Source organism: Lutra lutra, chromosome 13 (genome assembly GCF_902655055.1).
Source record: "Lutra lutra chromosome 13, mLutLut1.2, whole genome shotgun sequence".
Classification (NCBI taxonomy): domain Eukaryota; kingdom Metazoa; phylum Chordata; class Mammalia; order Carnivora; family Mustelidae; genus Lutra; species Lutra lutra.
The window spans coordinates 24,578,239-24,601,973 of NC_062290.1; positions in this window are offsets into that span (position 1 = coordinate 24,578,239).

Consider the following 23,735-nt stretch of genomic DNA (forward strand, 5'->3'; position numbering starts at 1 on the left):
AGGTTCTTTCCATAGTTTGGCTATTGTAGACATTGCTGCTATAAACATTCGGGTGCACGTGCCCCTTTGTATCACTACGTTTGTATCTTTAGGGTAACAGATGAATGGATAAAGAAGATGTGGTATATATACACAATGGAATACTACGCAGCCATCAAAAGGAATGAAATCATGCCATTTGTGACGACGTGGATGGAACTAGAGGGTATCATGCTTAGCGAAATAAGTCAATCGGAGAAAGACAACTATCCTATGATCTCCCTGATATGAGGGAGAGGAGATTCAACATGGGGGGTTAAGGGGGTAGGAGAAGAATAAATGAAACAAGATGGGATTGGGAGGGAGACAAACCATAAGTGACTCTTAATCTCACAAAACAAACTGAGGGTTGATGGGGGGAGGGGGGTTGGGAGGGGGGGGGTGGGGTTATGGATATTGGGGAGGGTATGTGCTATGGTGAGTGCTGTGAAGTGTGTAAACCTGGCGATTCACAGACCTGTACCCCTGGGGATAAAAATATATGTTTATAAAATAAATAAATAAATAAATAAATAAATTCACCAAATATTCTAGAATAAAAAAATAAATAAATAAAATAAAATAGAAAAATGTTACTCATACAAAGTTAGGAACAATTTCTCTTCACTGTATTTTTAATTTGGATCCAGCAGTTCCTTCAAACAGGGTGGTTTTTCAGTTGCACAGGTGTCTCTCTGGAGATAACCCCAGAAATATCTTATACATATTTGTATTTTAAAACAGGCACATAACACTTCAGAGGAATCTAAGGAGTACCTCTTGGTAACAGATGGATAGTCCAGAGCTGAACACAAGGATGAGAGCTTATAACAGAAACAACCTAAATCGATACATCTTTATCAATGGCATTTTTAACGTTAATGGTAACATAAAGTAATGGCATTAGTGAGAGGTTAGACAAGCAGGAAAGGTGCAGACTTTGCTTTCTGCCTTAAAAATGACCACCATAACTCTTCTTTGAAGACTATAATGTTCAGGTATTACATTTCCACCACTTTTGTGATCATCAGCTCCTGTAATTCCTGCAAAAATAAGTCAATAAAGCAACTTCTCTCCCAGACTCCCAGACTGTCTATCTAGATTCACTGTTCACTATCAAATCACCCAATTTCAATAAATTCCCAAATTAATAATTGCAGGTATCCATCAGAATGTAATAATCATTTTCTTACATTAAAAAAAAAATACCCCTCTTTTCAACAGCACTGTTTTTCTCTCTCAATTGAGGCCCTAGGCCTGGCTAGGAATCATTAGCCATGGAATAGATATAAGAAATTCAAACATATTATGAAAATCTTTGAATAATTCAGTTATCAAGTCAGTCAGCCATAAGAGGCAAATGCCCAAGAAAACAGGCTTCATTAGCCATCCACTGGGTTCATACAGAGCTGCCCTAAGGATTCCAAGTACAAAAAAATATCCCACATCCCAGTCTTCTCTGTCATTGTATACTATGAACTTCTTTAACTATTAGAGCATAAGGGAAAACAGGGGCAAGAGGGGACTTAAATATTTTATCAAGTGCCTACACTGTTCCACCCCAGATACACATACGTTATTTTGTTTAATACTTGTAACAAGCCATAATAGCTACTATCTTCCCATTTCACCATTTTACAAATGAGATTCTTGAAACTCAGGACTATCTGAGGCCAGGCAGGTAATGAATGGTGAATAGTCAATTTGATCCCAGGTCTGGCTAACTCTACACTCCAACTATCATTTCTGTATGGGCACAACCCCCCAGGTCTCTCTTCCCAGCCCATGCTACCTAACAATCAGATGAAAGGCTAGAAGAGATGCACAATGAATCAGTATGAAGTACTACTATCAAGTAACAACTTTATAGTAAGAAAAATACATATAAAGTTCAATCAGACAACACAAGATTCCTATATTTTGTAGAAACGTGCTTCAAAACAAGTCTGTGGGCCATTCTTTCCTCCTTGGCCTATGCATGACTGACATTTAGCAACCTCTCACTAGCCAAAGGCCCAAGCACTTCTCACACTCATCTTCTGGAGTATTTTTACTGTTTTATTAAAAATGCTACACTTCTAGTATTTGTACTCAGCTGTCTAATAAAAGAATAGATGCCTTCCATCTAAATAGAGACTCATTCACAATAGATTTCCAATTGCAAAGTGTATACTACTGCCTATTAAAGATGATGTTTACTTTTGTCTAGGCTGGGGTTTTCCCTCTGACTCAGAGAACATAGACAATAATTTAGTCTGGGACAATGAGTCCAGTATACTTGATCAGACATTCTCAATTTACATTTTAATCAACGTTGGTCATTGGTCAATGGAGCTTATTCCCTCATTATCATCTTTAATGCCCCATACAAAGGTCCTTAACTTCAGCTATTAATTAGCAAATGTAACTATATGGGAACAGATTCAGGAACAGATTGTGAGGCATATAATAAAATCATTAAAACCCTCTCTAGTCAGAAATGGATTTTTTGGTGTATAAATCAAGTGCTTTGGGACCTCTAAATAAGGCTAAGAAGAGACAATTTGTCCTCATTCTGAAGAGATAGGGCACTCCTTGGCAGTAATTGGGGGTTGTTGATGAAGGCTTTTAAGATCCACTTAAGTGGAAGGCTGCTTCTTACAGGGCTTTCTTCCCTATTGGTGTGTGTCAGCAGGAAATCTACTGTGTTTAACCCATGTTTAGCTGGGAACTGAAAACTTCATTCTCAGATCATTTAAGACTCACAGAACTGCTGCTTCTCCTGGCTCAAGTCAAGTCTCAAATGGGAAAGAGGAAGGGAAGAGAAGTTGGGGGTAAGAGGACCATGTTGCAGGAATGGACTCCCACCAAGTTTTTGAATGGTAATCTCTCCACAAAATAGCTTATGGGTGATACAACATATGACCAGGGGCTATGAAACAGTAAGCCATTAATGATAGAAGTTTTGATTGCACCACATGAGAGTTATAACCTCAAAGAAACTACTTTACAGAAGTGAGTGAGGTATAACCCGCAACTCATTTTCCAACGTTAGAAAGTTTATTGTTATCTATTGACACAATAATGCTGTTCTCCAAATATGCCAAAGCTATTTGGCTTGAAATGATATCACCTTATTAATTTGTTTTGAGTCTACAGGATGACTGGATGGTTCTGCTGACCTGGCCAGGTTTGGGTAATCTCAGCCAGGCTCAGGTGTGTGTGTGCATTTGTGCACACCGTCAGCCAGTGTGTGGGTTGAGGACTGGTTCATCTAGGTAGGCCCTAGTTGGGATGATTAGGTCTTTTGTAAATCCAGAAGGCTAACCCAGCCATGTTCTCATGAGAAATGTGAAAATCTCAAGTGCTTATCAATCCTCTGCTTGCATCCCATTTGGTAAAGCAAATCACTGACCAAAGTAAGTCACATGATCAAGCCCACTGTCAGAGGGAGAAGGAGCTACAAAGCCACAGGACAAAGAGTAGGGACACACTGATTGGGGTTCTTAGTGTATTCAATTGACTCAATTGACTAAATTTTAGGAACTTATTCTAAACAAAATCTTTTAGCACTGGATAATTCAAGGCTAACTATCTCTATCTTTTTTTTTTTTAATTTTATTTTTTATAAACATATATTTTTATCCCCAGGGGTACAGGTCTGTGAATCGCCAGGTTTACACACTTCACAGCACTCACCATAGCACATACCCTCCCCAATATCCATAACCCCACCCCCCCTCCCAAAACCCTCCCCCCATCAACCCTCAGTTTGTTTTGTGAGATTAAGAGTCACTTATGGTTTGTCTCCCTCCCAATCCCATCTTGTTTCATTTATTCTTCTCCTACCCCCTTAACCCCCCATGTTGCATCTCCTCTCCCTCATATCAGGGAGATCATAAGATAGTTGTCTTTCTCCGATTGACTTATTTCGCTAAGCATGATACCCTCTAGTTCCATCCACGTCGTCGCAAATGGCAAGATTTCATTTCTTTTGATGGCTGCATAGTATTCCATTGTGTATATATACCACATCTTCTTTATCCATTCGTCTGTAGATGGACATCTAGGTTCTTTCCATAGTTTGGCTATTGTAGACATTGCTGCTATAAACATTCGGGTGCACGTGCCCCTTCGGATGACTACGTTTGTATCTTTAGGGTAAATACCCAGCAGCGCAATTGCTGGGTCATAGGGTAGTTCTATTTTCAACATTTTGAGGCACCTCCATGCTGTTTTCCAGAGTGGTTGCACCAGCTTGCATTCCCACCAACAGTGTAGGAGGGTTCCCCTTTCTCCGCATCCTCGCTAGCATCTGTCATTTCCTGACTTGTTCATTTTAGCCATTCTGACTGGTGTGAGGGGATATCTCATGGTGGTTTTGATTTGTATTTCCCTAATGCCGAGTGATATGGAGCACTTTTCATGTGTCTGTTGGCCATCTGGATGTCTTCTTTGCAGAAATGTCTGTTCATGTCCTCTGCCCATTTCTTGATTGGATTATTTGTTCTTTGGGTGTTGAGTTTGCTAAGTTCTTTATAGATTTTGGACACTAGCCCTTTATCTGATATGTCATTTGCAAATATCTTCTCCCATTCTGTCAGTTGTCTTTTGGTTTTTTTCACTGTTTCCTTTGCTGTGCAAAAGCTTTTGATCTTGATAAAATCCCAAAAGTTCATTTTTGCCCTTGCTTCCCTTGCCTTTGGTGATGTTCCTAGGAAGATGTTGCTGCGGCTGACGTCGAAGAGGTTGCTGCCTGTGTTCTCCTCGAGGATTTTGATGGATTCCTTTCTCACATTGAGATCCTTCATCCATTTTGAGTCTATTTTCGTGTGTGGTGTAAGGAAATGATCCAATTTCATTTTTCTGCATGAGGCTGTCCAATTTTCCCAACACCATTTATTGAAGAGGCTGTCTTTTTTCCATTGGACATTCTTTCCTGCTTTGTCGAAGATGAGTTGACCATAGAGTTGAGGGTCCATTTCTGGGCTCTCTATTCTGTTCCATTGATCTATGTGTCTGTTTTTGTGCCAGTACCAGGCTGTCTTGATGATGACAGCTTTGTAATAGAGCTTGAAGTCCGGAATTGTGATGCCACCAACTTTGGCTTTCTTTTTCAATATTCCTTTGGCTATTCGAGGTCTTTTCTGGTTCCATATAAATTTTAGGATTATTTGTTCCATTTCTTTGAAAAAAATGGATGGTACTTTGATAGGAATTGCATTAAATGTGTAGATTGCTTTAGGTAGCATAGACATTTTCACAATATTTATTCTTCCAATCCAGGAGCATGGAACATTTTTCCATTTCTTTGTGTCTTCCTCAATTTCTTTCATGAGTACTTTATAGTTTTCTGAGTATAGATTCTTAGTCTCTTTGGTTAGGTTTATTCCTAGGTATCTTATAGTTTTGGGTGCAATTGTAAATGGGATGGACTCCTTAATTTCTCTTTCTTCTGTCTTGTTGTTGGTGTAGAGAAATGCAACTGATTTCTGTGCATTGATTTTATATCCTGACACTTTACTGAATTCCTGTACAAGTTCTAGCAGTTTTGGAGTGGAGTCTTTTGGGTTTTCCACATAGAGTATCATATCATCTGCGAAGAGTGATAGTTTGACTTCTTCTTTGCCGATTTGGATGCCTTTAATTTCCTTTTGTTGTCTGATTGCTGAGGCTAGGACTTCTAGTACTATGTTGAATAGCAGTGGTGATAACGGACATCCCTGCCGTGTTCCTGACCTTAGCGGAAAAGCTTTCAGTTTTTCTCCATTGAGAATGATATTTGCGGTGGGTTTTCCATAGATGGCTTTGATAATATTGAGGTATGTGCCGTCTATCCCTACACTTTGAAGAGTTTTGATCAGGAAGGGATGCTGTACTTTGTCAAATGCTTTTTCAGCATCTATGGAGAGTATCATATGGTTCTTGTTCTTTTTATATTAATGTGTTGTATCACATTGATTGATTTGCGGATGTTGAACCAGCCTTGCAGCCCTGGAATAAATCCCACTTGGTCGTGGTGAATAATCCTTTTAACGTACTGTTGAATCCTATTGGCTAGTATTTTGGCGAGAATTTTTGCATCTGTGTTCATCAAGGATATTGGTCTGTAGTTCTCTTTTTTGATGGGATCCTTGTCTGGTTTTGGGATCAAGGTGATGCTGGCCTCATAAAATGAGTTTGGAAGTTTTCCTTCTGTTTCTATTTTTTGGAACAGTTTCAGGAGAATAGGAATTAGTTCTTCTTTAAATGTTTGGTAGAATTCCCCTGGGAAGCCATCTGGCCCTGGGCTTTTGTTTTTTTGGAGATTTTTGATGACTGTTTCAATCTCCTTACTGGTTATGGGTCTGTTCAGGCTTTCCATTTCTTCCTGGTTCAGTTGTGGTAGTTTATATGTCTCTAGGAATGCATCCATTTCTTCCAGATTGTCAAATTTGTTGGCGCAGAGTTGCTCATAGTATGTTCTTATAATTGTCTGTATTTCTTTGGTGTTCATTGTGATCTCTCCTCTTTCATTCATGATTTTATTTATTTGGGTCCTTTCTCTTTTCTTTTTGATAAGTCTGGCCAGGGGTTTATCAATCTTATTAATTCTTTCAAAGAACCAGCTCCTAGTTTCGTTGATTTGTTCTATTTTGTTTTTTTGTTTCTATTTCATTGATTTCTTCTCTGGTCTTTAAAATTTCTCTTCTCCTGCTGGGTTTAGGGTTTCTTTCTTGTTTTTTCTCCAGCTCCTTTAGGTGTAGGGTTAGGTTGTGTACCTGAGACCTTTCTTGTATCTTGAGAAAGGCTTGTACCGCTATATATTTCCTCTCAGGACTGCCTTTGTTGTGTCCCACAGATTCTGAACCATTGTGTTTTCATTATCATTTGTTTCCATAAATTTTTTCAATTCCTCTTTAATTTCCTGGTTGACCCATTCATTCTTTAGAAGGATGCTGTTTAGTCTCCATGTATTTGGGTTCTTTCCAAATTTCCTCTTGTGATTGAGTTCTAGCTTTAGAGCACTGTGGTCTGAAAATATGCAGGGAATGATCCCAATCTTTTGATACCGGTTGAGACTTGATTTAGGACCAAGAATGTGATCTATTCTGGAGAATGTTCCATGTGCACTAGCGAAGAATGTGTATTCTGTTGCTTTGGGGTGAAATGTTCTGAATATATCTGTGATGTCCATCTGGTCCAGTGTGTCATTTAAGGCCTTTATTTCCTTGTTGATCTTTTGCTTGGATGATCTGTCCATTTCAGTGAGGGGAGTGTTAAAATCCCCTACTATTATTGTATTCTTGTCGATGTGTTTCTTTGATTTTGTTATTAATTGGTTTATATAGTTGGCTGTTCCCACATTAGGGGCATAGATATTTAAAATTGTTAGATCTTCTTGTTGGACAGTTCCTTTGAGTATGATATAGTGTCCTTCCTCATCTCTTATTATAGTCTTTGGCTTAAAATCTAATTGATCTGATATAAGGATTGCCACTCCTGCTTTCTTCTGATGTCCATTAGCATGGTAAATTCTTTTCCACCCCCTCACTTTAAACCTGGAGGTGTCTTCGGGTTTAAGATGAGTTTCTTGTAGGCAACATATAGATGGTTTTTGTTTTTTTATCCATTCTGATACCCTGTGTCTTTTGATTGGGGCATTTAGCCCATTAACATTCAGGGTAAGTATTGAGAGATATGACTTGTGCCATTGTATTGCCTGTAAGGTGACTGTTATTGTATATTGTCTCTGTTTCTTTCTGATCTACTACTTTTAGGGTCTCTCTTTGCTTAGAGGACCCCTTTCAATATTTCCTGTAGAGCTGGTTTGGTGTTTGCAAATTCTTTCAGTTTTTGTTTGTCCTGGAAGCTTTTAATCTCTCCATCTATTTTCAATGATAGCCTAGCTGGATATAGTATTCTTGGCTGCATGTTTTTCTCATTTAGTACTCTGAATATATCATGCCAGCTCTTTCTGGCCTGCCAGGTGTCTGTGGATAAGTCTGCTGCCAATCTAATATTTTTACCATTGTACGTTACAGACTTCTTTTCCCGGGCTGCTTTCAGGATCTTCTCTTTGTCAGTAAGACTTGTAAATTTTACTATTAGGTGACGGGGTGTGGACCTATTCTTATTGATTTTGAGGGGGGTTCTCTGAACCTCCTGGATTTTGATGCTTGTTCCCTTTGCCATATTGGGGAAATTCTCTCCAATAATTCTCTCCAATATACCTTCTGCTCCCCTCTCCGTTTCCTCTTCTTCTGGAATCCCAATTATTCTAATGTTGTTTCGTCTTATGGTGTCACTTATCTCTCGAATTCTCCCCTCGTGGTCCAGTAGCTGTTTGTCCCTCTTTTGCTCAGCTTCTTTATTCTCTGTCATTTGGTCTTCTATATCGCTAATTCTTTCTTCTGCCTCATTTATCCTAGCAGTGAGAGCCTCCATTTTTAATTGCACCTCATTAATAGCTTTTTTGATTTCAACTTCGTTAGATTTTAGTTCTTTTATTTCTCCAGAAAGGGCTTTTATATCTCCCGAGAGGGTTGCTTTAATATCTTCCATGCCTTTTTCAAGCCCGGCTAGAACCTTGAGAATCATCATTCTGAACTCTATATCTGACATATTACCAATGTCTGTATTGATTAGGTCCCTAGCCTTTGGTACTGCTTCTTGTTCTTTTTTTTGTTGTGAATTTTTCCGCCTTGTCATTTTGTCCAGATAAGAGTATATGAAGGATCAAGTAAAATACTCAAAGGGTGGCAACAACCCCAGGAAAATATGCTTTAGCCAAATCAGAAGAGATCCCAAATCGTGAGTGGGGAGAAAGGGGATAAAAAGGGGTTCAGAAGAAAAAAAAAAAAAAAGAAACTATTAAAAAAAGAAAGCCGATAAAAAATATAAAAAGGAAAAAAAAATATATTTATATATATTAGATAAACTATTTAAAAAACATTAAAAAAAGAAAACGTTAAAAGTTAAAAAAATTTAGCAGAAGAAGAGAAAAAAAAATTGAAAAAGAGAAAAAAAAATTAAATTAACTGCAAGGCTAAAGAATCGTGGGGAGAAAGCCATGAGTTCCATGCTTTGCTTTCTTCTCCTCTGGAATTCCGCCGCTCTCCTTGGTATTGAAACTGCACTCCTGGGTAGGTGAACTTGGTCCTGGCTGGGTTTCTCTTTGATCTTCTGGGAGAGGGGCCTGTTGTAGTGATTCTCAAGCGTCTTTGCCCCAGGCGGAGTTGCACCGCCCTTACCCGGGACCGGGCTGAGTAATCCGCTCGGGTATGCTGGGTTTGCTTTCGGGAGCTTTTGTTCCCTGAGCGCTTTCCGTAGAGTTCCGGAGGGCGGGAGTGAAGATGGCAGCCTCCCAGTCTCCGGCCCGGAGGAGCCGAGAGCCCGGGGCCCCACTCCTCAGTGCGCCCTCAGAGAACAGCACCCAATGACTCCCGCCACCCTGGCCTCCGGCCGCGCTCCGAGCTGACCGAGCCTGCTACCGGCCCAAGGTAACCCCGAGTTTAGAGCTCACTCCTCGGCTCTGTCTCTGCAGCCGGCTTCCCTGTTCTACTACCGGTAAGCTCTGCAACACTCAGACACCCCCGATCCTTCTGTGACCCTGTGGGACCTGAGGCCGTGCTGACCCCAACTGGGCTTCACCCCAGTTAAGCTTCTGGAGCGATGTCCCTCAGCAGAACAGACTTTTAAAAGTCCCGATTTTGTGCTCCGTTGCTCCGCCGCTCGCCGGGAGCCGGCCCCTCCCCCCGCGGTCTATCTTCCCGTCGCTTTGGATTCACTTCTCCGCCAGTCCTACCTTGCAGAAAGTGGTTGATTTTCTGTTTCTGGAATTGCTGTTCTTCTTCTCTTCAATCTCCCATTGGATTTATAGGTGTTTGCAATCTTTAGATAAGCTATTTAGCTGATCTCCCGCTACCTGAAGTAGTCTCAGCCTGCTACTTCTCTGCCATCTTGACTCCTCCCTCTATCTCTATCTTTTAGGTAAAAATATACCTTCATTAGAGCACCTGGTGTCTACCTTTGGCTCAGGTCATGATTACAGGGCTCCCCACTCAGTGGGGAGTCTGCTTCTCTGCCCTTCCCCTGGCTCATGTGCTTACTATCTCACTCACACTCTCTCTCACTATCTCTCTCTCAAATAAGCAAAATCTTAAAAATATGTGTATGTGTGTGTATATATATATACACACACACATACATATAAACACACCTTCATCAGACCATACAAAGCAGTTAAACAAATGAGAACAGCACAGTTTGCATTATTTAATCTTATCTTTATAGATGTGCCTTCATTAGATTTTGGCAAGTTTATCATATATCAGGAAGGGTATAGATCTCAGAAGAATGTGGATAGTAAGTAATTTAATCTGCCAATGATGTGGACTGCTAAATGCTAAAAATATGTATTTCTGAAAGTTACAACATTCAAAAATCACCAATGAAGTCAGGAAAATTGAAACCAGAGGTTGGCATAGCAAAATTTCCCATAGTATTTTTGATTACAAATTAGGCTATTAAGTGAATAGCTTACTATAATGATATAAAAGTGGTAAAGTCAACATCCCCCTAAGGACTTTGAGTTCTACAGTTCCTGACTCTTGTGGGTTTAAATGTATAACCTATCATTGTACTCAAGTAGCTTTTGCATTTAATTATTTTGGTGGAAAAAGTAAGAGGGAGGGACAGAAGGAGGAAGTAAGAGAGAGGGAGGGAAAACAAAATAACTGAACATACCACTTCTCAAAACTCACCTTTATACAGTTAATGTTTCCTGCTTCATCCCCTATTCACAACGGGGAGCAAGTGGGATCAGCCTCCTTTCTGCTTCTCTAGCTTTCCAACTGAAAGGATGGGGAAAATGTTATATCATTCCTATGCTGGATTGATCTATCAAGAGGACTTTACACCCCCTAAAACAGTTAGCCATATCTTGCTGTCATTCAAGTCTCTAGCTGTGGACTACTTTACATCATACATCTGGGGCTCAAGTGGTGGTTGCATAGCAATTCTAAAATACAGTATGGTCTCAAACAGTAAGTTTCTAAGTTATGTTCTTGATTTTCCCTCCCCATTCACCTCTCCTCCCCAAAGGATCAAGGCCAAAGCCTGGAAAACACCTGTTTGAGAGCTTCTCCTACTCCCAGAATTGTTAACCATCTTATATGAGCAGTAGAATCTCACAGTGAAAAATGTGAATGACATTGTTTCCTGACAGATGATTTCTTTCTGGTATCCCAACTTCCCTCAATTTCTTGTAATGCCAAGAACTGAAGAGATGTAGAGTAATTTTTTAGAACATAGAAGGAAATAAATATGGAAACTGATTTTAACTTAAAGTTTCATCACACTCAGAACATTTGGCATTAACTGGATGATTTTCTAGCCACGAGGTTAGAGAAATGACTAAACACAGACCCTGCCTTGAGTAACTCATTGTCAAATGACAATTCTGAGTTTTTAAAGGGCAACCAGAACATCACTGTAGATGTTGTTCTCTATGTGCTTAGCAGAGGCCCAGGTGGAAAGAGAACAGCCAGTCCTGAGGCAGAGAAAAGATCAAGGAGGGCCTATCATCCCTGCTGAACTCTGGCTGAAGCCAGGGAATGTTGGAAAAAGCACTTCCCACATGTGATGTCTGGCCAGGTGCATTACCTTGGTGAACAAAGGTATGCAACCTGGGGCAAGTTAGTTCACCTCTCTCATCTTAGTTTCCTAACAAGTAACATGAGAATAATGGGAGATACAACCTAATAAGGCTTTTGTGGGGACTAAATGAGTTGATCATTACACTCCTGTGTATTGCAGGAGTAATCATTAGGTATTACTATTGATTGTTGTTGCTAAACTGTGTTAGTGTTTGGTGATGCTAAGTATTACCCAGCATGTTGCAAGTAGTATCTCATAACCCTTGATATGCATACTATTATTACCCCATTTAGAAGAAGAGAATACTGAAGAATGCGGGAGTTAATTAGGTTTGAACCTCAGTCTTACTTCAACTCCTACACTCTGCAGAATTACATCATTCTGTAATTGCTATCACTTTAGACATAGGACTCTCATCCCACCCCCCACCATACAGTCAGCAAGATGAAAGCTGAAACACTGGGAGGAGAGGGCATGCACAATGAGCAGCATGAAGTACTTATTAATAACTTGGTAGCAGGAAAAATATAAAGTCAGGCATGGGAATTGGAAATTATAGCAGTCTGTAACCATTTAGCATTGAAGTAAATAAACAGCATGATTGAATGGCACTGAAAGTTAATACTATGTAAGAAGACAGTGCAATAGGGAATTATATATTAATAATCCTAAGACATTAAGAGAAAGTCAAATAATGTTCAGCTTTATGTTTAAGAAATGATGGATGTGTGATATATTTTAAAGAACTATTCCTACCCAAAATACAGATATTTCTAAAATTTATGGTAATTAAAGGAATAAAGTCCACTTACACACAAAAAGTCTTATTCTTAGATGGTGATACATAGAGTAATAATCAAATTGTAGGGTTGGCAATGTCTTTAAAAATCCTCTAGTCCTACTCCAATATTGTGAGGGTAGGAAACAGAGACTCTTAAGTGACATGTCCAAAGTCACAGTTAATTAGTGCAGAGCTGGGACTTCAGCTTTGAATTGTTACTGAAAATTCTGATTGTTTGATTGACTGGTTAAGATCAATAGTGACAGAGTTCATTTTGGATCTCAACTTTGATGAAGTCCCAAAAGTTCATTTTTGCTTTTGTTTCCTTTGCCTTTGGAGACATATCTTGAAAGAAGTTGCTGTCACTGATTTCGAAGAGGTTACTACCTATGTTCTCCTCTAGGATTCTGATGGATTCCTGTCTCATGTTAAGTTCTTTTATCCATTTCGAGTTTATCTTTGTGTATGGTGTAAGAGAATGGTCGAGTTTCATTCTTCTACATATAGCTGTCCAATTTCCCCAGCACCATTTATTGAAGAGACTGTCTTTTTTCCACTATATATTTTTTCCTGTTTTGTCAAAGATTATTTGACCATAGAGTTGAGGGTCCATATCTGGGCTCTCTACTCTGTTCCACTGGCCTGTGTGTCTATTTTTATGCAAGTACCATGCTGTCTTGGTGATCACAGCTTTGTAGTAAAGCTTGAAATCAGGTAACGTGATGCCGCCAGTCTTATTTTTGTTTTTCAACATTTCCTCAGCAATTCGAGGTCTCTTCTGATTCCATATAAATTTTAGGATTATTTGCTCCAGCTCTTTGAAAAATACTGGTGGAATTTTGATCAGAATGGCATTAAAAGTATAGATTGCTCTAGGCAGTAGAGACTTAATTTTAACAATGTTTATTCTTCTGATCCAAGAGCATGGAATGGTCTTCCATCGTTTTGTGTCTTCTTCAATTTCTTTCATGAGTGTTCTGTAGTTCCTCGAGTACAGACCCTTTACCTCTTTGGTTAGGTTTATTCCCAGGTATCTTATGGTTCTTGGTGCTATAGTAAATGGAATTGATTCTCTAATTTCCCTTTCTGTATTTTCATTGTTAGTGTATAAGAAAGCCACTGATTCTGTACATTGACTTTGTATCCTGCCACATTAATGAATTGCTGTATGAGTTCTAGTAGTTTGGGGGTGGAGTGTCTTTTGGGTTTTCCATATAAAGAATCATGTCATCTGCGAAGAGAGAGAGTTTGACTTCTTCATTGCCAATTTGGATACCTTTTATTTCTCTTTGTTGTCTGATTGCTGTTGCTAGGACTTCTAATACTGTGTTGAACAAGAGTGGTGAGAGTGGACATCCTTGTCGTGTTCCTGATCTCAACGGGAAGCCTGTGAGCTTTTTCCCATTGAGGAGGATATTTGCTGTGGGTCTTTAACAGATTTTATGAAGTTCAGGAATGTTCCCTCTATCTCTATACTTTGAAGCGTTTTAATCAGGAAAGGATGCTGGATTTTGTCAAATGCTTTTTCTGCATCAATTGAGAGGACCATGTGGTTCTTCTCTCTTTTCTTATTGATTTGTTCTATCACATTGATTGATTTGCGAATGTTGAACCATCCTTGTAACCCAGGGATGAATCCCACCTGGTCATGGTGGGTAATCTTTTTAATGTGCTGTTGGATCCTGTTTGTTAGGATCTTGTTGAGAATCTTGGCATCCATATTCATCAGTGATATTGGTCTGAAATTCTCCTTTTTGGTAGGGTATTTGCCTGCTTTGGGGATCAGGGTAATGCTGGCTTCACAAAAAGAGTCTGGAAGTTTTCTTTCTGCTTCAATTTTTTGAAACAGCTTCAGGAGAATAGGTGTTATTTCTTCTTTGAAAGTTTGGTAGAATTCCCCAGGGAATCTGTCGGGTCCTGGGCTCTTGTTTTTTGGGAGTTTTTGATCACTGCTTCAGTGGACTGGAATACCCCCATGTAACCCTAATGTTTAAATATTCTTTCTAAATGCCCTCTTTTCAAAATATCCTCAATTATTGTATCTGTATTGTATCTGTGGCCAGGGAATAGGGCTAAAACTATGGTCCGAGTTAAAACTAAGCTTAATGCTTAACCAAGAAATGTTACAAATAAAGGTTAGAAGTCAAAATGGACTTATAAATATGTAAATAGTGTCTATCATTCTTAATAGTGGTCTGACAGAGATTCTCCTCAAGACTGCATTCCTGGGGTGCCTGGGTAGCTAGGCATTAAGCATCTGCCTTGGGCTCAGGTCATGATCCCAGGGTCCTAGGATCAAGCCCTGCCTTGGGCTCCCTGCTCATCGGGAAGCCTACTTGTCCCTCTCATACTCCCCTTGCTTGTGTTCCCTCTCTCGCTGTGTCGCTCTCTGTCAAATAAATAAATAAAATCTTAAAAAAAAAAAAGGCTGCATTCCTACATTACCAAGCATTTTCAGCCTAGAGGAAGAACTTCTCCGGTGTCCCTAGGAGGTCTCTCACATGGAAGACCTCTGCTTCGAACAGAACCAACAGACCCATTTCCTCACTTCCTCTCAGCCCTCAGACCCAGTACTTTCCTTGCCCTTTGATTAACTTCCAAAATTAGCCTAATTAGTGTTGCTGTCCTAAAAGACAGCAAACTCAAACTAGCTTGTCCTTAGATAACCTCAAGATGTGCCACTACCTAATTCAGCAATACAAAAATAAAATAAAATAAAATAAAATAAAATAAAATAAAATAACAGGGTCAGTCGCCAATGGCACATCCTTTCAAGAGTAGCTGCTTAAGAAAAGCAAGGTGAAGGGTGTTAGGGTAGTCTAGAAGCTGGCCTAGAATATTTGTGTTTAAGAACAGGAACATCTTAAAAGGAATAATCATGAGCACCAACCAGGCAAGCACTCTGGCTTGGCCCTTATCCCCTTCGTCTCAACTTGAACCTTTTCCCTTTCTGAGGGAAGGGAACTGTACCACAGTAGAAATTAAGACCTTTGAATCTGCAGAAACAGTTCATCAGGACTGTCTCTGCCATTGGCAGAGAATACCTAAATCTTGCTTTCAGTTTTCAGTTCTAGCCTCTCAGCTTGGTTGGGCCTGCTTTTGCCCTGCTGCACTCTTCCTGACAGATCCATCTTGTCCTTGCCCTAAGTTTCCTGACTTTCAGAAGCTATTCATTCTTTGAGACCTGGCTCACTCCCCAGTCAGAATTAGTCTTCCCTCTTCTGTCTCCCTCCCCTGTCTCCACCAACTCCATTCTTCCCTAGAGAGCAAAATAAAGGGCTGGGCCAGTTGGGTGGTGGCCCAAAGCAAGAATCAATAAGAGAGAGCTTTCAATGGAATAAAGTGGGATGAAGGTAACATACAAATTGACCTTGCTCATTAAAGCTGATGGTATATTTCAACAGAAAAGAAAAAATTCTGGCTGGGAATAATCCTCCCTCTGCTAAATAAATGTTAAACATTTTTTAAAATACTGGTTTTAATAACATCAAATTACTAGATATCCCAAAATCTCTAACTGGTATGGTCTAAGCCCATTTTTCTTCTAGAGTCCAAACACAATATAGTTGGTTGCATGTTTGCCTGTGTCATTTTATATGTGCATTCAGCAGAAGTTAACTTGCCCGTGGTAGGTGTTCAATAAAAGTATGTTAGATGAATAGTACTCTTTCTTACTCCCAACCATAGGCTATAGTCTAACAGAAATTGGAAAAGAGAGCTGGAAATTCCCTTAATTACAAGCTATTTAATTACTGTAATTTCTCCAGGAAAGTTTGAAAAAAATCAAAGAGCAAATTGAGAGAGATAAACTAGTTCACTCTGCAAGGATAACTTGTGCTTTCCTAAGAGACAACTGCTTTGTGGGAGAAGGAAGTAGAGAGATGTGATTTAGCAGAGTTGATAAAATGTACAGCTTTCCAGTTCCTTCCAAGTTGAATATTGACTAAATGGTTTCTTTATTTGTTTTATAATTTTCTAAACCATTATACATACACCCAATGCCAAATACAAATAATGCATTTAGCCACTTTTGAGATTTTCCACCAGAGAGACGGACTCTTTGCCTCCATTAATGCATCCATTAATGCAGAGAAAGTGAAGGCAAATAACTAACATGGTAAATTGGCCTAAAAATGAATTTACCCATTTGGTTCTTTCCTCTATCTTTCTTACTCCATTACCACCTCACCATACCATAAACATACATATCCAGTAAAGTTGCAAATGCAGAGTAAACACTCAATACAAATGCCTCATTCTTACTGATTGTCTTCTGGGGGTGCCTGGGTGGCTCAGTGGGTTAAAGCCTCTGCTTTCAGCTCAGGTCATGATCCTGGGGTCCTGGGATCGAGCCCCACATTGGGTTCTCTGCTCAGCAGGGAGCCTGCCTCCCCCCACTCCCCTGCCTGCCTCTCTGCCTATTAGTGATCTCTGTCAAGTAAATAAATAAAATCATTTAAAATAAATAAATAAAAACTGTCTTTTGAAAAGCTGGAGCATACCCCCAATGAATTTCTAAGATAACTAATGTAAATTTGAAGCTTCTTATATGAGTTCAACACTACCCTACAGTATTCCCAAGGTCCCTGCTAGCCAATGCCAGCCTTGTGAGAATTAGGATTTCCCAAGCCTTCTAACCAACATTCTGCCTTCAACCCCAACCCCAACCTACCATGGCACATAGCACTGCAGGACAACAACTGTGTGGAGCAGGGCCTGGATTTCATCTCCCAGTTAACCTCTTGCCCAGATCCTTTTGTAGTGCACAAGCTGCACTGTCATACAAGGGAAGATTGAGTGTTCCTGTACTTCAAATCAGAGCCTTTCCAAACCTTTGTCCTCACCTTACCTCCAGTGAACAGTAAAGATAGTTCTTCAAATCCTACTTCCAAGAGAGAAGTGCTTGGACACCACTGTTATCATTAATAAGAATGCAGAAAATATCTCCTTAGTTTTGGGACACAAAAGTGGGAAACAACTAGACCTCACATTAGCATTTCTGAAACTGGAAGTTTTGACCACTAGCATAGATATTATGCTCTCAGACTTAGCAATTTTCCAAATTGCTAAACCTGAACCAAAGATTCCTGAGGGTTCAAGAACTCAGAATTGGGCTTGCAGCATAGGATGGATGGGACATTTCCAGACCAAGTGGCCCACACTAAGTCAGAACCCAGAGTGTAAACAGCAGCAGCTACAAACAAGAAAGCTTTGCATTCTGCTCAGCTCTATCTCTGCACATACTATGAGATAATCCCAGGCTGACACTTAGCTTCTCTGGACTGCAATTTCTTCATCTTCAAAAAAAGGACTTAATCCCTGCTCTATTCCTTAACAAACCTCCCCCAAACTTCTGAGGTAGTATGGTATATGGGAACTTTAAATAAAAAAGGCAATATGAGATAATTTTTATTAATTTTTGCCTCCCAAAATTCATCAGAATCACAGTAACAGCTGTTTAACCCGTGTAAAAGAAACAAGCAAAGTAATAAAACATATGACTGTTATTAAAATATTTAAGTGCCAATACCCAACTCTAGCATCACCATTTCTGCATATTCATTCCTGATTATCCACCCATGCCACTCTTTCCTTGACAAAACATACTTGTCCTTATGTTGCCACTGCATCTTGTAGCTACTTCTGATTGCATATACCCCAAGGAATTAAAGCTATTTGATTGCTTGTCTGTTACCCCTTCTAGACTGTGAGCTCATTGTGGGTTTGCTATAACCCAACCCTGACTTAGTTTAGTGCCTGCCACACAACTCCTGCTGTAGGTGTCTTAGAAGTTAAGAGGAATGGGAAGCCTCCTGACCTGTGTTCTTTTCTCAGCTCTGAACCTCACCAACGCCATGAGCTTGCACAAATCTCTTTTCTTCAGTGAAATAAGGACAATAGACTAACTCACAACAGGCCAACTACTGCACCTCAGGCCAATCTAGTCCTTAAACATGGTTTTTGGGACAGTCTCTTCAATAAATGGTGCCAGGAAAATTGGACAGCTATATTTAGAAGAATGAAACTCGACCATTTTCGTACACCATACACAAAGATAAAGTTGAAATGGATAAAAGACCTCAACGTGAGACGGGAATCCATCAGAATCCTAGAGGAGAACATGGGCAGTAACCTCTTCGAAATGAGCCACAGCATCTTCTTTCAAGATATGTCTCCAAAGGCAAAGGAAACAAAAGCATAAATGAACTTTTGGGAATTCATCAAGATCAAAAGCTTCTGCACAGCAAAGGAAACAGTCAACAAAACAAAGAGGCAACCCATGGAATGGGAGAAGATATTTGCAAATGACAGTACAGACAAAAGGTTGATATCCAGGATCTATAAAGAACTTCTCAAACTCAACACACACAAAACAGATAAACATGTCAAAAAATGGGCAAAAGACATGAACAGACACTTCTCCAATGAAGACATACAAATGGCTATCAGACACATGAAAAAATGTTTATCATCACTAGCCATCAGGGAGATTCAAATTAAATCCACACTGAGATACCACCTTACACCAGTCAGAATGGCCAAAATTAGCAAGACAGGAAATGACGTGTGTTGGGGAGGATGTGGAGAAAGGGGAACCCTCTTACACTGTTGGTGGGAATGCAAGTTGGTGCAGCCACTTTGGAGAACAGTGTGGAGATTCCTCAAGAAATTAAAAATAGAGCTTCCCTATGACCCTGCAATTGAACTACTGGGTATTTACCCCAAAGATACAGATGTAGTGAAAAGAAGGGCCATCTGTACCCCAATGTTTATAGCAGCAATGGCCACAGTCGCCAAACTGTGGAAAGAACCAAGATGCCCTTCAATGGACGAATGGATAAGGAAGATGTGGTCCATATACACTATGCAGTATTATGCCTCCATCAGAAAGGATGAATACCCAGCTTTTTTTGTAGCAACATGGACAGGACTGGAAGAGATTATGCTGAGTGAAATAAGTCAAGCAGAGAGCACAAATTATCATATGGTTTCACTTATTTGTGGAGCATAACAAATAACATGGAGGACACGGGGAGATGGAAAGGAGAAGGGATGTGAGGGGAATTGGAAGGGGAGATGAACCATGAGAGACAATGGACTCTGAAAAACACTCTGAGGATTTTGAAGGGGTGGGGGTGGGAGGTAGGGAGAGCTAGGTGGTGGGTATTATGGAGGGCACGTATTGCATGGAGCACTGGGTGTGGTGTATAAACAATGAATTCTGTTACGCTGAAAAGAAATAAATAAAATATATACACACACACACACAAAACAAAACAAAACATGGTTTTTGGCCTGATAGCAGCTGACATCCATAGTGTTAAAAAAAAAAAAAAACATAGGGGAGGAGACAAGATGGCGGAGAAGTAGCAGGCTCAGACTACTTCAGGTAGCAGGAGATAAGCTAGATAGCTTATCTAAAGATAGCAAACACCTACAAATCCAATGGGAGATCGAAGAGAGGAAGAACAGCAATTCTAGAAACAGAAAATCAACCACTTTCTGAAAGGTAGGACTGGCGGAGAAGTGAATCCAAAGCAACGGAAAGATAGACTGTGGGGGGAGGGGCCGGCTCCTGGCAAGTGGCAGAGCAACGGAGCACAAAATCAGGACTTTTAAAAGTCTGTTCCACTGAGGGACATCGATACAGAGGCTAAACCAGGGTGAAGCCCACGCGGGGTCAGCATGGCCTCAGGTCCCGCAGGGTCACAGAAGGATCAGGACTGAGTGTTGCAGAGCTTGCAGGTATTAGAATGGGGAAGCCAGCTACAGAGACAGAGCCAAGGAGTTAGCTCTCAGCTTGGGGTTACCTTGAACAGGTCGCAGGCTTGGTGAGCTCAGAGTGCGGCTGGAGGCCAGGGAGAGGGGAGTAATTGGGCACTATTCTCTGAGGGGTGGGGCCCCGAGCTCTCAGCCCCACCGGGCGCCATTTTCATTCCCGTCCTCCAGAACTCTACGGAAAGCATTCAGGGAACAAAAGCTCCTGAAAGCAAACCCAAGCTGATTACTCAGCCCGGCCCTTGGTAAAGGCAGTGATGTTCCACCTGGGGCAAAGACACTTGAGAATCACTACAACAGGCCCCTCCCCCAGAAGATCAACAAGAAATCCATCCAAAGGGGCACCTGGGTGGCTCAGTGGGTTAAGCCTCTGCCTTCGGCTCAGGTCATGATCTCAGGGTTCTGGGATCAAGCCCCGCATCGGGCTCTCTGCTCAGCGGGGAGCCTGCTTCCTCCTCTTTCTCTGCCTGCCTCTTTGCCTACTTGCGATCCCTATCTGTCAAATAAATAAATAAAATCTAAAAAAAAAAAACAAAACCTCCCCTTAAGAAATCCAGCCAAGACCAAGTTCACCTACCAAGGAGTGCAATTTCAATACCAAGGAGAGCAGCGGAATTCCAGAGGAGGAGAAAGCAAAGCAAGGAACTCATGGCTTTCTCCCCATGATTCTTTAGTCTTGTAGTTAATTTATTTTTTTTTCTTTTTCAATTTTTTTTCTTCTTCTAAATTTTTTTTAACTTTTACCCTTTTATTTTTTAACTTTTTAACTAGTTTATCTAATATATATATTTTTTTTCTTTTTATATTTTTTCTTTATTCGTTTTCTTTTTTTAAATAAATAAAAGCAGGAAAGAATGTCCAATGGAAAAAAGACACCTCTTCAACAAATGGTGTTGGGAAAATTGGATAGCCATATGCAGAAAAATGAAATTGGACCATTTCCTTACACCACAACCGAAAATAGATTCAAAATGGATGAAGGGCCTCAATGTGAGAAAGGAATCCATCAAAATCCTTGAGGAGAACACAGGCAGCAACCTCTTCAACCTCAGCCGCAGCAACATCTGCCTAGGAACGTCACTAAAGGCAGGGAAGCAAAGGCAAAAATGAACTATTGGGATTTTATCAAGATCAAAAGCTTTTGCACAGCAAAGGAAACAGTTACCAAAACCAAAAGACAACTGATAGAATGGGAGAAGATATTTGCAAATGACATATCAGATAAAGGGCTAGTGTCCAAAATCTATAAAGAACTTAGCAAACTCAACACCCAAAGAACAAATAATCCAATCAAGAAATGGGCAGAAGACATGAACAGACATTTCTGCAAAGAAGACATCCAGATGGCCAACAGACACATTAAAAAGTGCTCCACATCACTTGGCATCAGGGAAATACAAATCAAAACCACAATGAGATATCACCTCACACCAGTCAGAATGGCTAAAATTAACAAGTCAGGAAATGACAGATGCTGGCGAGGATGCGGAGAAAGGGGAACCCTCCTACACTGTCGGTGGGAATGCAATTGGTGCAACCACTTTGGAAAACAGCATGGAGGTTCCTCAAAATGTTGAAAATAGAAATACCCTATGACCCAGCAATTGCACTACTGGGTATTTACCCTAAACATACAAATGTAGTGATCCGAAAGGGCACGTGCACCCAAATGTTTATAGCAGCAATGTCTACAATAGCCAAACTATGGAAAGAACTGAGATGTCCATCAACAGACGAATGGATAAAGAAGAGGTGGTATATATACACAATGGAATACTATGCAGCCATCAAAGGAAATGAAATCTTGCCATTTGCGACGACGTGGATGGAACTAGAGGGTATTATGCTTAGCGAAATAAGTCAATTGGAGAAAGACAACTATCATATGATCTCCCTGATATGAGGAAGTGGAGATGTAACATGGGGGGCTAAGGGGGCAGGAGAAGAACAAATGAAACAAGATGGGATTGGGAGGGAGACAAACCATAAGTCACTCTTTTTTTTAAGATTTTTATTTATTTATTTGACAGACAGAGATCACAAGTAGGCAGAAAGGCAGGCAGAGAGAGAGGAGGAAGCAGGCTCCCCGCTGAGCAGAGAGCCCGATACGGGGCTCGATCCCAGGACCCTGGGATCATGACCTGAGCCGAAGGCAGAGGCTTAACCCACTGAGCCACCCAGGCGCCCCCCATAAGTCACTCTTAATCTCACAAAACAAACTGAGGGTTGCTGGGGGGAGAGGGGTTTGGGATAAGAGGGGTGGGGTTATGGACATTGGGGAGGGTATGTGCTATGGTGAATGCTGCGAAGTGTGTAAACCTGGCGATTCACAGACCTGTACCCCTGGGGATAAAAATATATGTTTATAAGAAAAAATATATAAATAAATAAAAGAAAAAAAATAAATTATGCACCTTTAGATACCAGAAAATATCACAAAAAATTAGAATTTTCAGTTTCTCTCTTAAAAACAAGAAGTTTTCACAATACTGGGCTACCACTCCTACCCATGATCAGTGGAGCTGGCTGAATGCTGCCTGGTCCACCACAGTCCCTATACCCTCCTTTTTTTTTTTAAGATTTTATTTACTTAAATTACAGAGACACAGCAAGAGAGGGAACACAAGCAGGAGGAGTGACAGAGGGAGAAGCAGCTTTCCACAGAGTAGGGAATCCACCGCAGGAGCTCTATCCCAGGACTCTGGAATCATGACCTGAGCTAAAGGCAGACTCCTCATGACTGAACCACCCAGGAGCCCGACTTGTCCTTCTTACTCTGGCCCAGTCACCGTTTATTTTATCTGCCTCAGTCCTTACATACATTCAAGTTTTCTAAATTCATTCTAGCTCTAATAATATCACTCTAGGTCTCTAGGAATCCTCTCCTAACCAGATACAAACACACACACGCACACCTGCACATGCACAAATTTCTTACCATTGGAACAGAAAGCTCTGAGGCCTACTGCTGCTACATACCACTCAGCTATCCTCATTTCAGGCTGAAATCTATGGAAATTAATGAATGAAAGGAATGTAGATCAAATACAGTGGGGAAAAAGGAAGGAAGAGGAAGAGAGGGAAGTGTTAGCTACAAATAGTGTTACCAGACATATCATGATATCATGTGAGGAAAATTAGATAGTTTTACAGCGCCAGATTTTCCACCCAGCAAAGCAATCATTTTGTCTATGATCCTAAAAACATACATAATCGCTCATGTGAAAAATTGGAGGTTAATCATCAGAAATTATTGTGGCTTTGGGTGTCACTCCCACTGGGGTTCTCTCCCTCCTGCTCCCCCATGGCCTTCTTGCAAGGAGCTGCAACTAGCAATTTGAAATTTACACACCTTCACAAACGGGTTGCCCCCATCTGTAGCATATCCATAACCTCCCAAGGCAAAGCTGCCATTACTTACAGTATAATCAGTGGCACAGCAGGTGCAGAAAGGAGGAGAGAGCCAGGTACATATTACTAAGAAGCATCATGAGTCCAACATATTGATTGTCTCTAGCAAGTACTGTCCCAGGAAATT